We start from the raw sequence: 14,082 nt of genomic DNA on the forward strand, positions 1-14,082 counted from the left end.
CCTCCCTCTGCCATCTCCCTTTTCAGGTTTTATTTATACTCATCATCCTGAAAACTCTCTCTAATGTTTCTAATTTTATGTATTTCATAATATGCTTCTGGTCCTAATTTTGTTTTCATATATTACTAACATTTTCATATCTATTATTATAATAATCTTATAAATTTCTAAATAAAAAAGAACCTATTTAAATGTTTCAGCTTTAAAAGAACTTAAATAATACCAAGAATAGCTACATACAATATAAGATTAAAAGCAATCTTGTTTGGAAATGTTTAGTCATTAAAATGTCTTGTTACAGTTTACCGTATAATGTATGTATAAGTAGACTTTGCAGGTGTTGAGAATGACTATGTCTGAGTTTGGCTTCCACTCAGCAGGGATGAATATACAAATGGGCTGTTTGACTTGGTGTTGATTTGTGAAAAAAAAAAGTCACTAATGAACTAATCTCTTTGTGACATCAAAATAGGAAGTCATGTTCACTGAGGGCCAGGTGCTTTTTCCCCTTCATGTACCTAAGTGCTACTTACATAGTTGAGAGAGTTAGACACTTATGCTATTCTGAAGTCAGGCAGATTTGCACCGTATAGACTAAATCAGAGGTGCATAGCATAAGCTTTCATAAGCTGCAGGTTTACATCATCAGATGCTGTCTAATGCAACATCTGTCCCATCACAGCACCAGATGAAGTAAGCCTGGTGCTTAAAAAACTTATGCTATGCATCTCTGATTTACCTATGTAAATCAACTGCAACTTTTGGCATTTATACATAGTTTCTGATTCAGTATAGCTATACCTACCAGTTCTACCCTCTTGCATATGTTTTGTAGGCAGCATACTAGCTATGTAGACCCCCTAGAGGGGAATAGAATTGTGTAGGCATGTGTGTAAGGCTGGGTAAGTCCCAAAACTTTAGTGACATAATCCCCACCCCCGCAAAAAAACCCAAAAAAACCCAACCCTCCCCCCCCAATGTAACTAATAGGTGTTAGATAAAAGAGTCAGCAACCCTCCTACCTTTTAAATGAATAGCTTAATGGTTAGGGCAGTTAAGGAGTAGAAGACCCAGGCTCCTGTTGGCACCTGTATCTCCTGATCCACAGAGCAATGTTCTAGCCACAATTCCAGATGCAACAACAGAGTATCCACTAGGGCACATAGGATAAGCTTACACAATGCAAAGCAGAATAGGTACCCCATCCCAACTGACCTGTTAAACCTCAACTACTGGAAAGGAAGAAGTGCATGATCCATGGCACCACAAAGTAGGCAAACAAAAGGGAGCCAGGCTTTGCAGGAAGGGTTTCAGTTCTGCTACTTGCATGGTTTATGCATTTTATATTAGATTGTCACTGGTTTAAAAAAAAAAAAAAAAAGAAAGAACTATAGCAGCAAGGGCTAGAACTCAGGACTCCTCTCCCCTCTTCCTCCAATCCAGCTTTAATAATAAGTTACAGAATAGCCTCTTGCTTGTTCACCTTAAGGTTAGAGTAACCATACGGGACAATGTGAAATCTGGAACACTATCCCCCCTGCTCCCCTTGGGCTGGAGGGGAGGGAAGGACAGGGACAGTGGTGCCCTACACCACTCTTCAGGCAGATAAGGAGTCAATGGCCCATTAATGACCCATTGCTTTTTACTTCACAGGTGTTTATAATCCCCTTTTAAATGGTCATTCCATTAATCAAGCTAACCAATCAGGGCAGTTAGGGCAATTTTGCTGTTCTCTGTGGCTTCTTATTTCATAGCTCATGCCCAGGATGCTTGTTTTAATTTTCACTGGCTGGCTGGGATTGGCCTTTGAAATCCTGGACTATCCCATCCAATCCTGGACATATGGTCACTCTGCTTAAGGGCTCCTCTGAGTAGTTAGGCCCTGTTGCATCTTATAGCTTGCAATGGGAGTTAGGTGGGAATTATTTGCCTACCTGCTCATTCTGGGATGCTTCTACACATGCATCAAGTCTCTGTGTAAGTGACTAAAGATCTTCTCAGATGACAGTTTAGGTGTGTATGATATTTTGTGGCCACTAGTTTGGGTTATTCTGGATTGTTTCTTTCTGATGGGGATACCTAAATTCTCCCTGAGTTCCACTTAGGCTTCTAATTTGCCAATCTGGATTTAGCCCTAAATTCAAATTCAGTTTCAGATGGCATTTTTATGCCTAATTACTGAATGATTTGTCATAATAAAAATACTGTCAAATTATTATGTATACTATACATAGATATATGTATATTTATATACAGAAACTTTTGAAAAACATAAATTAATGTATAATATACATATAGACCCTTTTTATGATCACTGTTGACTGCATATTTACACCTATTTCAAATACCTTTTCAACTGTAAACTGTTATCTTTGGAGTCTGGATTTAAACTGGACTCGATGATCTTCTGAGGTCCCTTCCAGCCCTAATGTCTATGAAACCAGATCCCAAGTGCGGTGGACAATGTTGGGTTTTCTTTTGTTTTGTCTTGTTGTGGAGCTGAGGCTTGTATGCATGTAAAGTCACAAATCCTCTTCCTAAGGCTGCTGTAAGTAGATTTATCTAGCATTAGACTAGTCCCTTCTGTGACCAACCAAAACTAAGTGCTACAATGCAGAGAGCTTGTTTCGGGTAGGGCTAGAGAAGGTACCATGGGTTGCTGCCATGGATTATGTATTGTTTATTCTCAGTTGGATTCTCTGTGGGGTGAAGTTGATTTGCTCCTTTCTTCATAAAATCTGTGTGCTTGTAAAATGTGTGCTTTCAACCACAAAACTCCTATCCAAAAGGCAAGGCAACTTTAGGTAGTGTATTTTATGCAATTCCACACCTGATTCAAAAGTTTGGACACTTTAAGCAAAATAGTTCACAGATGGTTCAAATCCATTGATAATTCAATGTCTGTTTATCTCTTAAATAGATCGAAGCACTGGTAATTAATGTCCTGTGAGATTTGAGAAGGCATATGCACACATTTGTAGATACATTAGTATTTGCTGTCAGTGTTCAAACATTTCCAGTAAAATGAAGTGTGATTTGGAGCATATGTTTCCTGTTCCTTAATTGGTAAATCAGTACCACTGAGGGCAAGATTTGTATGCTGGAAAGAGCTGAAGGATAGCAAGGTAAAGCACTAATTTAATTGACTGTTATCAAAAGTTATATTAGAGGTTGTGCCTGCCTACCTAATAAATGTATCTATCTGTTGTTCATGCCAGTTTTAAGCTATTCAAATCTGCTAAAAGCTAGAGCTGTAAATTTAAAGAATTGGAATAAACAAATTTCACTATAACTACCAAAAAGTTTCCAATATAACAAGTTGATCTTGAGGTTCTTACAAAGGTAATGCTTCCAATAACAATTTAAAACAGCAGTAAAAATAGTCATGTTACATTAGGTGTTGGAAAAGTTTTGTACTTATTAATCTGTATCAATATCACATGAAGGCTAGTCACAATAGCACCAGTAGACTGAGGATAGGGATTATTACATTATCTCTGATCAGACACCCCAGTTCGCTGCCTCTTTCCAGGATCCAGTTTCACAAGTTTTTTTTCAGTCCCAGATTCATGAAGCTTTGGAACAAGTATAGCAGTGACAACATACCATGTGGTAAGCTTTAGGCGATACCTTTAATGGGGTAACTCTATGAACTTTCTAAAAAATTAGCTAGTACACCAAAAAACCTAAGTGTATGGCAATAAGCAACAGAGCTGTTGACAGCAAATGCTTTTATACCTATGGTCCATACAGAAGGCAAGGTAAGTATGCACTTTGTAGATTAAATAAGATATATATATAGAGAGAGAGAGAGAAGATTTTTTTCTGAACTTTAGTTCACATCATCAGATTCTGTGAAAGGACATCATAGAGCATGTGTATACAGTAGAGTGAATAATTTAAATGGGAAAAGAGGGGAGAAAGTAGTGATCTTATCGTCCTTACCATAGTGTTGGTATTTTAGTGGGTCAATGAGGTCGGAGTCTGGCTTTGCTTATTTAAGTAGTTGCAGGTTTTGGATTGTTTTGTAACTGTAGGAATAAAAAAAATAAGCAATGCAGAACACTTAATGGGCATCTGGGATATGCTTTTTTGCTTTTTTTGTGTGTGCGCAATTTCTCATTTGGTTTAATAAAAGGTGTCATTCTGGAACCAAGAGTTCTTGATTTTTGCATTCTTTTTGTCTCAGACCAACACAGCTACTACATACACCCCAGATCCTTAAGGTGTTGATCTCGGTCAGTGGGAACATAGCAGATATGGTTGTAACATAGAGTTTAACTGTAGGCAGTGGATCTATTGGTATGCTTATGGTGAAAGCTAATAGTGTGAAAGTAGCTATGGTGGTTGGTTGGTTTCTGATACAATGTGGTGGGGATATGGCCACTGCAAATCTTTACTGTACTGTCCTAGAAAATTAATCTGCTATGTGGAATATTCCAGAGTTAGTCTGATAGAGGGTGGAAGTTGTTAAAGTCCTGGTGAAGTTTCTCTAGAGATTCCTTCCCATGTGTGCATGTTAGCAAGATTTTGTTGATGTACCTAAGGTAGACTAGGCATATTATTCATAGCCAGAAAAGGAATTTTTATACTCCATACTCACTACTTTTTACAATATTGAATACAACCATTAGAGGAAACACAAGGATATGCAGGGAGGTCTCTGAAAAAATTCTGAGAAAGTGCCTTACAATACTATGCTGAATAGCAAATGAAAAATGGTTAAAACATATAGCAGCTCCTTTTACCTTCACTCACACACACACACACACACACACACACACACACACACACACACACACACACACACAGAATCATCTTTTATGAATCAGTTACATTTGTAAATGACACAATTTATAATTCTGATATTCTTATGTTTTGCTTCCAGCTGAGAAGAGGACGTATCTCCTAGGACCATGCCTGGATTCAAGCTCACTGAGCTGTTTAACCTGAAATCCTTTGGGTTCACCTCCTCTTTAAAACTGACAAAGAAGTAAGTAGCTTGATTTCCATTTTACTAGGACATTAACATTACTTTCAAAAGTCACCAATTCCTGCCTACATTGGTCAGGCTTTCATTTTATATTATATTAACGACAATAACAATAGGTCAGCCCTTAATGCTCTATGCAATTTCTCCTGTATCATTTTAGTTATTTTGTTCAGACCCTAGGAGTAGATGGCAATCATTTGCACTCTGATTATAAGCTATTTTCTTATCTCTGACTTTCTCATAGTAATATATGAGATGGACAAATACAATGTATAAGTAATAAGTATGGGATGAAATTTCACAATGTCCTTATTGACCTCCTGTTGTTTTTCTTCTCTCTCTCTCTCTCTCTCTCTCTCTAGTTTTCTTGTGTAGAAATATTGTTCATTTAGAATATCTTTTATTTATTCTTTCTTAGTCTCTTTAAAGACTGAAAGTATTCAGTGTTCTAAAATATAGATATTACTGATATAAAATAGTGATTTGTATGTAAACTTACAGGATGTATAAAGGTTTATTTCCATGACTCCTTTTCTTAGTGCTGCATAGTCAGATGCATCTTAGTGCTGCATAGTCAGAAGCAACCATAGGCTTGTAAAATGGATCTAATTGATGTGTATGTCCTATATTGGTAGCATACTACTGTATATTGGTAGCACTTTCTATGATTCTATGTGTACATGGCACGGTCCAATGCCTTGTAAGACATCAAAGCTAGCTTGGGTAAAAGAAGCAGTATAATTATGAAAGCACAACACTCTGCCAAGACTAAAATAGCTTGAATCCTAGCAAAGCTAACTAGCTCCAGAAGAATGCTGCACTAGGGTGAATATGTTACATCCAGTGCCTGAGCTAGGTAGTTCAAATCTAATATATCTACAGGGCACTGGATTTATAGTATTTAGACATACACAGGGTTGCCCCGCCCCCTGCCCTGGAGAGAAGGGGCCTCAGGGTATGGTAAGTGGCAGGGGCCATGGTATCCATGGGCACCCATGCATGCAGGGGCACCTGCCATGCAGGGGCAGCATCCAGTTAGGTAGTTCAAATCTAGAAGGAGCTGGAGCTGCTGGCGGTTGGTGGTGATATGGCCAGCAAGGCCTTGTGACTGGGGCTGAGGTTGCAGAACTGGTGGGGCAGGCACTGGCCTGGGCTCCCTGAGCTGCTGGAGGACACTAGGGGCAAGGAGCTTGGTAGGCAGCTGCTGCTGGCCCAAGTGGCCCTCCTCCAGTGACATGTCACCAGAGTTGCCAGGCCATAGCTGGGGCTTGGGCAAGCTGCCTGTACTGCAATACACAGCATGGCTGTGGCCTGAGCTCTGGGGCATGGGGATGGCATCCAGTTGCTGCATGAAGGGTGTGGACTTGCGCCCAATGGTTGTGATATGTGATGGTGACCCACTCTGCCCACAAGGGCTTGACCTTTATGTGGTACTGCCATGATGACTGGTTGTGCCTGTGCTTCTGCGTTTGGCCTGACAGCCCCTCATAAACACACACATTGAAGTGACCACCCTGTGCAACCTTCTCTGCACCTCAGCCTTGCCCCACAGTGCCATGAGGTCCCCAGTCTCTTCCTGTGACCAGCTGGGGCCCCGGGAGGTAGCATGTGGCATTGGCAAGGACACCATCATGGCTTCCATGATGGCTCTCTGGGCCTTCATGCGGTTGTCCTGGTGTTGCTGGGCCTGCGTAGCTGTCTGCAGTATCCAGTACAGGGGCAGAGCATGGGACTAGAAGCCATGTGGTGAGGTACCCATGCAGCACCTGCATGGTTAGGGCAGGCAGCTAGGCCTGGATGCTGGCAGGAGCTTACTACAGCCTGCAGGGCTGGATGGCACAGCCCTGGCAGCCATGTGACACTATGGTGCCAGGAAGTGGACACAGGGTGCAGGCAGGCTGGCACAGCTGGTTTGCAGTCTGTGCAGGGGCATAGCGGCCAAGTGTGGCCACAGGCTGCCTGCACATGCTCCAGGGCTCCCAGTGCCTGCAGGCTTTTAAGGGCTTGGGGCTGGGGCTGCCAGGGAGCTTGCCCAGTCCTGTGGCAGGAGAGGCTCATAGCCTCAGAGCCTAGGGGCTAGCCTGAGGCTGGCCCCCTAGTGGCAGGTGTCTACACATGGTTGGTGTCTACACATGCACTACTGTGCAATAACTACTTACAAATAAGTTTACTATTTGCATTTTCAAGTAGAAAATTTACTTGTGAGTAGAGTAGTTGACTGCACAGGAAACAGGTGCACATGTGCATGCTTACTGCACAGTAAACTGCTCTACTGTGCAGTAAAACACCTCATGTAGATGAACCCTGAGAAGTGTCTCTCTAGCTCTTGGTCTCAGAGGGCTTTGCATGACTGCTCTTTCTAGAATTCAGAGATGTCTCTATGTGTTTATCCAAGTAGAGTTGTTCAAAAGAAGTGCAATTCAATTTTCAAGTAATTTTAGTATTTCAAAATTTATTGATATTTTGAAAAATAAAAATCAGCAATCTCAAAATTATGTGTGAAAAGGAAAACCCTGGGTTTGTACATCTGAGGTAGTGCAACTGGATGACAGCCAAGGAATCTGAAAGCCTCAGGAGGCTTTAATTTTGGAGCAGTGCACTTACCTGACTGAACCAGAGTTGTGGATAGTGGAGGAGCAATTCTATTTCCCTTGAACCACCACGCCATGGGCTAGGTATTATCTGGCCCTCTCTCCACTGCTTCTTTTGAAGCTGTGTCTTGCATTTAAGAAAATGCAAGGACAGCAGTGCATCAAAGACAACTTGTGTCTGGCCAACTTGATTTCCTTCTATGAAAGATGACAGGCTGTATGGACAGGACGAGATCAGTGAATGGTGATACACCTGGATGGAAAATGGCTCGATAGCAAGTGGCCTCTCCCATGTTTTAGCTCCAGTACTTTAGTAGTTAGGGCATTCACCCAGAAATTGAAAACCTGGATTTAAGGGAAATAGAAATCTGCCCTGGAAACACTGGGAGCACAAAGAGCCTTAAACCCCCAGTACCCTATGGGCTACCAAATAACCAAGGCTCTCCAAGCCATTATATAACAAGGGACATTGAACTGTCCGCAGAAAATATTTAAACAATGCTTCCCTGTTGCAGGTTTATCAGGCTTAGCCTCTAGAAAGGATAGTAGCTCCTAGTATAAAACAAGTACATAAGCTTAAAAAACTAGAAAAGAGGAAAGAAACAAATGAGCAGAGAATTCAGGACTCTAGACCACAACATAAAGAGGAGTGGAGGGAGGAAAAGTCCAGTCAATGGGTAATGGTGCAAGGAATGTGGGAAACAAAGTTGCTTTATGTCCCAATGCCACAACTTCCCCAGAAGCAAACAAACAAAAAACAAACAAAAAAGCCCCAACAGTACATGAAGTGATTGGATCAATGACCAATTTTCTTTCAGCTGGATTATGGAGCTTGCTATGATGAGATCCTAGCAACTCAGATAAGCAGCAATATTAGAGTGGAGAAATGTGACCAAGTACTTATGATATAGAATAAAACCATTTTGAAGACAGTGGACAAATGCAAACTGTCAATAAGAAACCCACAAAACAAATCAGGAGTTATTATGGCATGGAGAGGATAGTAACTGACACAAAAAAGTTCCATCCATTGCCAGGCAGCAGAGTAATTCAGACTTTGGATCTGATCACAGTACAAAACATAGAGTACACACCTCAGTATGAAAGAGGAGAGTGATATCCCAGCATTCTAATAGAAAATGAAGAAATATTGCTAGGAAATGGGCATTAAGAGTGCAAGCTGCAGCTGGAAATAGAATACCATGATGCTACCAAAACATAGCAGGAACTGCTAAGCCTGCAATGGGGAGGCACCGTTATATCTTTTGAGACTATCACAGAGTAGATCAGCAACCTAGCAGTTATGGGAAAACCTTCAGGCACTGCACTGATCCTTCTGCGTTGATCTAAAACCACTTAACAGAGCTTTCAAAAAAAGTCACTTCCCATTATCAGTGATTGAGAACTTTTTACCTGATTTATCTGGGGCAAAAATGTGATCTTTAGAATGAGTTTTGGCATATTGACCCAGATGAGCCATTCAAGCACCTGACAACCTTTGCATACCTTTTGGCAGGCATGTATATACATCAACTGAGATGTTCAAATGTAATGCGCTAGTGAGACTTGCAACATCAAGCTTAAAGCTGATGTCATTCTTCTTATAGGAGAAAGAAGAAGGTAATTTCAAGGAAAAGAAGAGATGGTCTGTCTGGCTATCATAGGATTATAAGAAAGTAGGGCTGTAAGGGACCTGTCAAGGTCATCTAATTCAGTTCCCTGGTCAAGGCAGGATCATCCCTACCTAATTCATCCTAGTCAAGTGTCTGTACAAACTGCTCTTGAAAATTTCCAGAGATGGAGATTCCACTGCTTCTCTAGGTAGCCTGTTCCAATGCTTAACCACACACACAGTCAGAAAGTTTCTGCTAATCGCCAACCTGAAATTCCTCTGCTACAGCTTGAAGCCATTGCTCCTAGTCCTGTCCCTTATGGTCACAAAAACGCTCACTTCCATCCTCTCTGTAACTACAAGTCAGTTATTTGAAGGCTGTTTTTGAATTCCCCTCACTCTTTTCCCCCCCCCCCCTCAATCTTCTGAGGATGACATTCATATGTCATAACCTGGCAGATGCACAGTTATGTCAGTTGTTCACTAGGGTGTCTTTTTCCTGATAAACTCAGGTAGGAAGCAGATTAGAAGCATCTCCTAAAGAAGCAGGGGAGTAAGTTTGGACTCCTATTATTTTATGTCTGCTAATGGACAATATGAAGACAATATCTCCTTTTCTTAATTACCATACAAAGGAAGAGGAGCAGGATAACTACAAAGGTGCTGGGTACTGTTGGCACTGGATTTATGACCCAAATACCTTGTTTTGAGTGGACTGAAACCCTTAGACTGACCATGGCCTCTCCTTCAATAATAGGCAAATGTTATTGATACACAGTGATAGCAGATAACAACAATGCAAACAATTTTGTATCAACCAGTCCTAGAGCTGTCACAGAGGGAAGGTACATCTGGCCAGTATGCAAGCTTCACCCTGAGGGTCTTTTTTGAATCTCACATGTCAGCAGCCTGGAAGTCAAGGGCCAAGGCCCACCTGCCCCAGTGGGGTAGGTGAGATGGGGCTAGTGGTGTGTCCACTGTCCATGGTGGCCTGAGGTTCCCCTTTCAGGGACCCTTTGCTGTTCTGAAATCACTCCTTTTGTATCCTTTGTCCCTTCTGATGAGTTTTCAGCTCTTCATGATTGATTGGTCTCCCTATGGTCGTCATTCTGTCCACGTTTTGTCCTGTCAGCATATTCCTTTGTTTCACAAACCCATCACATGCACACATCTTAATTTGGTTATTTACTGGGCCTCCTAATTCGGTCTGTTCAGCAAAACTGGAAATCCCAAGGGCTCTGCAGTTGGGTATTGTAATCTTTGCTATGGAACAATGTGGTACATGTCTTCGGTTTCCCAACCTGTGTGTCTGTTGGCTTCAGATGCAGTGGTCCTTGAAGGAAACTTTGTCACAAAAAGACTTTTAGAAATCAACTAACCCTTGCTATTCCCATTGTTCTAATGCAATATTTATGTTACCTACAAGCCAATTCCCAAAAGCAAACCTCTAAATACCATTTTCTAGGCATCAGGTGCAGTGGATCATGTGCATGTGTATGTATAAATGTATGAGGATCTGAGGGAAGTGTACCCCTGATAATGTGGAAGGAAGGATACCAGTATTGAAAGAGGTGCATACTAAAGCTGTGACCTCATTAAAAACTCCTAATGTCTTGCCTTTTTCCTGCTGTGTTTGACACAATAAGACATAGGGCCTTATTACACCTTACACTGTGACCCGCACAAATGTTGATCGGTGTTAGTGCTGGCTCCAGTTTGGAGCAGTCACACTTCAGGCCAGCAGGGTCCTAGAGGACAGAAGGATAAGAATCCCCTTCCCCCTTCCATTCTGGGCTTCCTTCTTTCCCCCTTCTCCCTGCCCCACAACCCCTAGGGGTTCATCCTAGCCCCTCCCCCCCCAACCCTGGCGTCCCTCCCTCCCAGATTATTTGTGGCGGCCCATGCTGTATGTCCTGGGAGATCAGGAAGGGCAGGGTTAACCTGCCTGCCCAGCCCCTGCTGCTGCTACTTGCTCCAGGCTGCTGCTTTTCTCCAGGCTGAGCTTGGCCTGGAGAACAGCACTAGTGGCAGTAGGGAGTAGGCAGGCAGATTAACATTTCCCTGACTGCTCCTCTAGGAGAGAGAGCATGTTTCGCTACAAGTAAGCATGGGGCGGGGGTGCAGTGAGTGGGGATCTGGACTGCTGGGTAGGGCAAGGGGTGGGGGCAATCATTGGGCCTGATCTGGGGAGGCAGGGGTGGGTAGAGTGCTTACACTAATGTGTAGCCTAGAGCAGCTATACCTTAGTGTAATAAAAACTGGGTAACACAAATAATCCCACCCTGAAGCGGTGAAACTCTGATCCACTTAATGAGTGCTGAAAACTAGTTTCAGTTCTTAATATGAAGACAAACTAGGTATTAAGAGCTCCAGGAACTCCCCAAAATTACCACATAACAAGGCCCTTAGATGTCTGAAAATGGCTTTTATGTAACTTTTATGATTGCTAGTGTTGATAGTATTCTTTACATTCTTTCTTTCAATTTAAAACAGTGACCACAGATCAGAAGGTATGTATTTGGAGATGCAGAAAAACCTGGATAAAAAGACCATTAATATAATGCCCACAAATAATATACAAGGCAATGATTCTTGCTCATGTGACTGCATTGAAACAAATCACATAAATAAGGTATACAGAATATGGCTCAAGATTTCATCCTTGATGGCTCTGTTAGCAATGTAAGCAGATCCTTATCATACCAGATGAAACCTTAACATCTGCAAATTGAGAGAGCTATTAAAATTTTAAATGTATTCGAATAAGAGTGGACAGCATGAAAAAAAACAAATATGTTCACATGCTAGGATACTGAATAGGAAAGGATGATACAGTTTTTAGGTTTTACAATATTTTTGATGGTTTCTGGGAGTTTTATCTCTGATCCTTAAAACAAAATGTTTATTTTAATCTTTTTCCTATTCTCTCATAAACAGGTGAAAACTATGAATATGTTGGTATTTAAACAAATAATGTAGGCCAGGTGTAGACCAAATGAGAGGCGTGTGTACAGGACACTTTAAAGTGGGCTGAATGCTTTTGTACCACTTTAATGGTGTCAGTGTTTGCACACCTCGGTGGTGTATCGCTCATTAATTCCAGCTGCTGTAAGAAATTTGGTGTCATAATGTGCCTTAAATGACTTGGGGCGCAGCCAACTAAAACTCCTTTGAGAAGTCCTAGTTTGCTGCCCCTACAGCCATGTAGCGAATCATCAGGCTCCATGTAGCTCTATGGCTCTGCAGGAAGCCCCGCAGGCAGCCTGACACCAGCCCAGGAAAGCAGCTCTGCCCAAGGAAAGCAATGAGCCTGATCTTCCCTCCCCACCTCCCCCTGGAGCCTTCCTGCCTGCCTGAGCTGTACAGGGGCCCGATGCTTCCCTCCACGGCTGTGGTGCCTCCTGGGACTGCCCAAGCCAGGTGCCTGCAGGCGAGTACCACCTGGCGGGGGGGGAGGGGGGATGGCTGCAGCTGCCGTGGAGGGAAGCACCAGCCTCCCCACAGCCCATGGACTGCCCCCCCCGCCAGCAGCTCATCCTCTCCTCCCCGCCAGAGAGGCAGGTAAGTCAGCTGGGTGTGGGCATGACATGGGGGCTTAATCAGCCCTAAATTGAAGTGGTGTTTTTTAAAACACGCCACTTCAATTTAGGCCCCCGATTACATCTACACACCCTTAAGCATCAGCCCTCCCAGAGTGAAATTCTCTTTCTTCACTGCATCCACTGTTTTGTTTTGTTTTTTTTAATCAGAGCTACCCATCTTCAAGAATTCTTTGGTATCACATGAAAAGGTCACCACGTACAAGTACATTTCTCCAATGCTCTGCCTTGTAAGGGTTTTATTGCATTTAGTCTAAAGGTTCCTTACATTTGACTTGGGGAACCCAGGGTGATGCCCCTCCCCTCTTTTTTTTGTTGAAAAAAAGATCCTGAACCTGAGGTCATACAACCTCAGCATACAGGAATTATCCCAGATGCCCATTAAGTGTTCTGCATTGCTTATTTTTTTTATCCTCCAGCTTGGGCTTTTTGTCATATATTGTATCCCTTGGAAGGTTGATAGCTTTGTATGTGGGTAGTTTCTAATGCAAAGCAATGTAACTTTCTGTTAAGATTAACTCCCCTCCTACTTGCAGGACTCTAAAGTAAATACATTAGGGAAGCCTTATGATGGGCAGGTGATATTAAGAACACAGACACACACATCTATATCTATATCTGTATCTATACTGGATGATACCAATAAAATTATTTAATGCCTAAATTTCATAGCACTCTGCATTTTTAGCCACCTGGATGACAACTGAAACCAAGATGTTTCAGGGTTTTATTTTTTAATATTTGAATAAAATTGCAAACAACCATTGATTTCAGAAATGAAAATTGTATTGAGATTTATTCCAGAGACAATTTAAATACAGCAGATTAAATAGAAAGACTTGTCGAGTGAGACCCTGTGAAACTAAGTTCCAATCACTGAGCAGTGTCTGATGGAATTGCTAATTAACTCACATTTTTCTTTAACTAGAGAACAAGGAATCATACCAGAGTCATACTTGTTCTTTGCTGAACAAGTTTTCTATCCCTTCTGCAGCTGGTTAGCACAGTATCAGATGAAATTTCCTACTGATGCTGAACAAAAATATTTATGTATTTATAGGTTAATATACATCTAGGGAAAGGAAGCCTCCAACTTTTATTTTTTCCAGTATTTATCTGTCCATTCAAAACCAGATAGTAGGAAGTAATCCAGGTTATCTTATACTTCTTGTGATGTGTTCAGTGGCAGAAACCCAAATAGGCTGGTATGCAGCAGAGTACCTAACCCATTGGCAGCCAGTCTTCCACCCAAGTCTTTTTCCCCTTGGAGCCAAGCCAGTCCACGTC

At 42.0% G+C, this 14,082-nt stretch overlaps 1 long non-coding RNA gene across 3 annotated transcripts in view; it reads left to right on the top strand.

Annotated features, from left to right (window-relative positions):
* Positions 1–1,803: 1,803 nt before the first annotated feature.
* LOC102381271 overlaps positions 1,804–14,082 on the top strand; it is a 26,008-nt gene continuing 13,729 nt past the window's right edge. The window contains exons 1-2 of one of the 3 annotated variants that reach the window (XR_322879.2): positions 1,804–2,013; positions 4,889–4,993. This is a non-coding gene — a long non-coding RNA (uncharacterized LOC102381271). Of the gene's footprint in view, positions 2,014–3,041; positions 3,126–4,888; positions 4,994–14,082 lie in introns of those variants that run through there. The other 2 variants (XR_322880.2, XR_322881.1) reach the window with 2 other exon arrangements.

Source organism: Alligator sinensis, unplaced genomic scaffold (genome assembly GCF_000455745.1).
Source record: "Alligator sinensis unplaced genomic scaffold, ASM45574v1 scaffold150_1, whole genome shotgun sequence".
NCBI lineage: Eukaryota > Metazoa > Chordata > Crocodylia > Alligatoridae > Alligator > Alligator sinensis.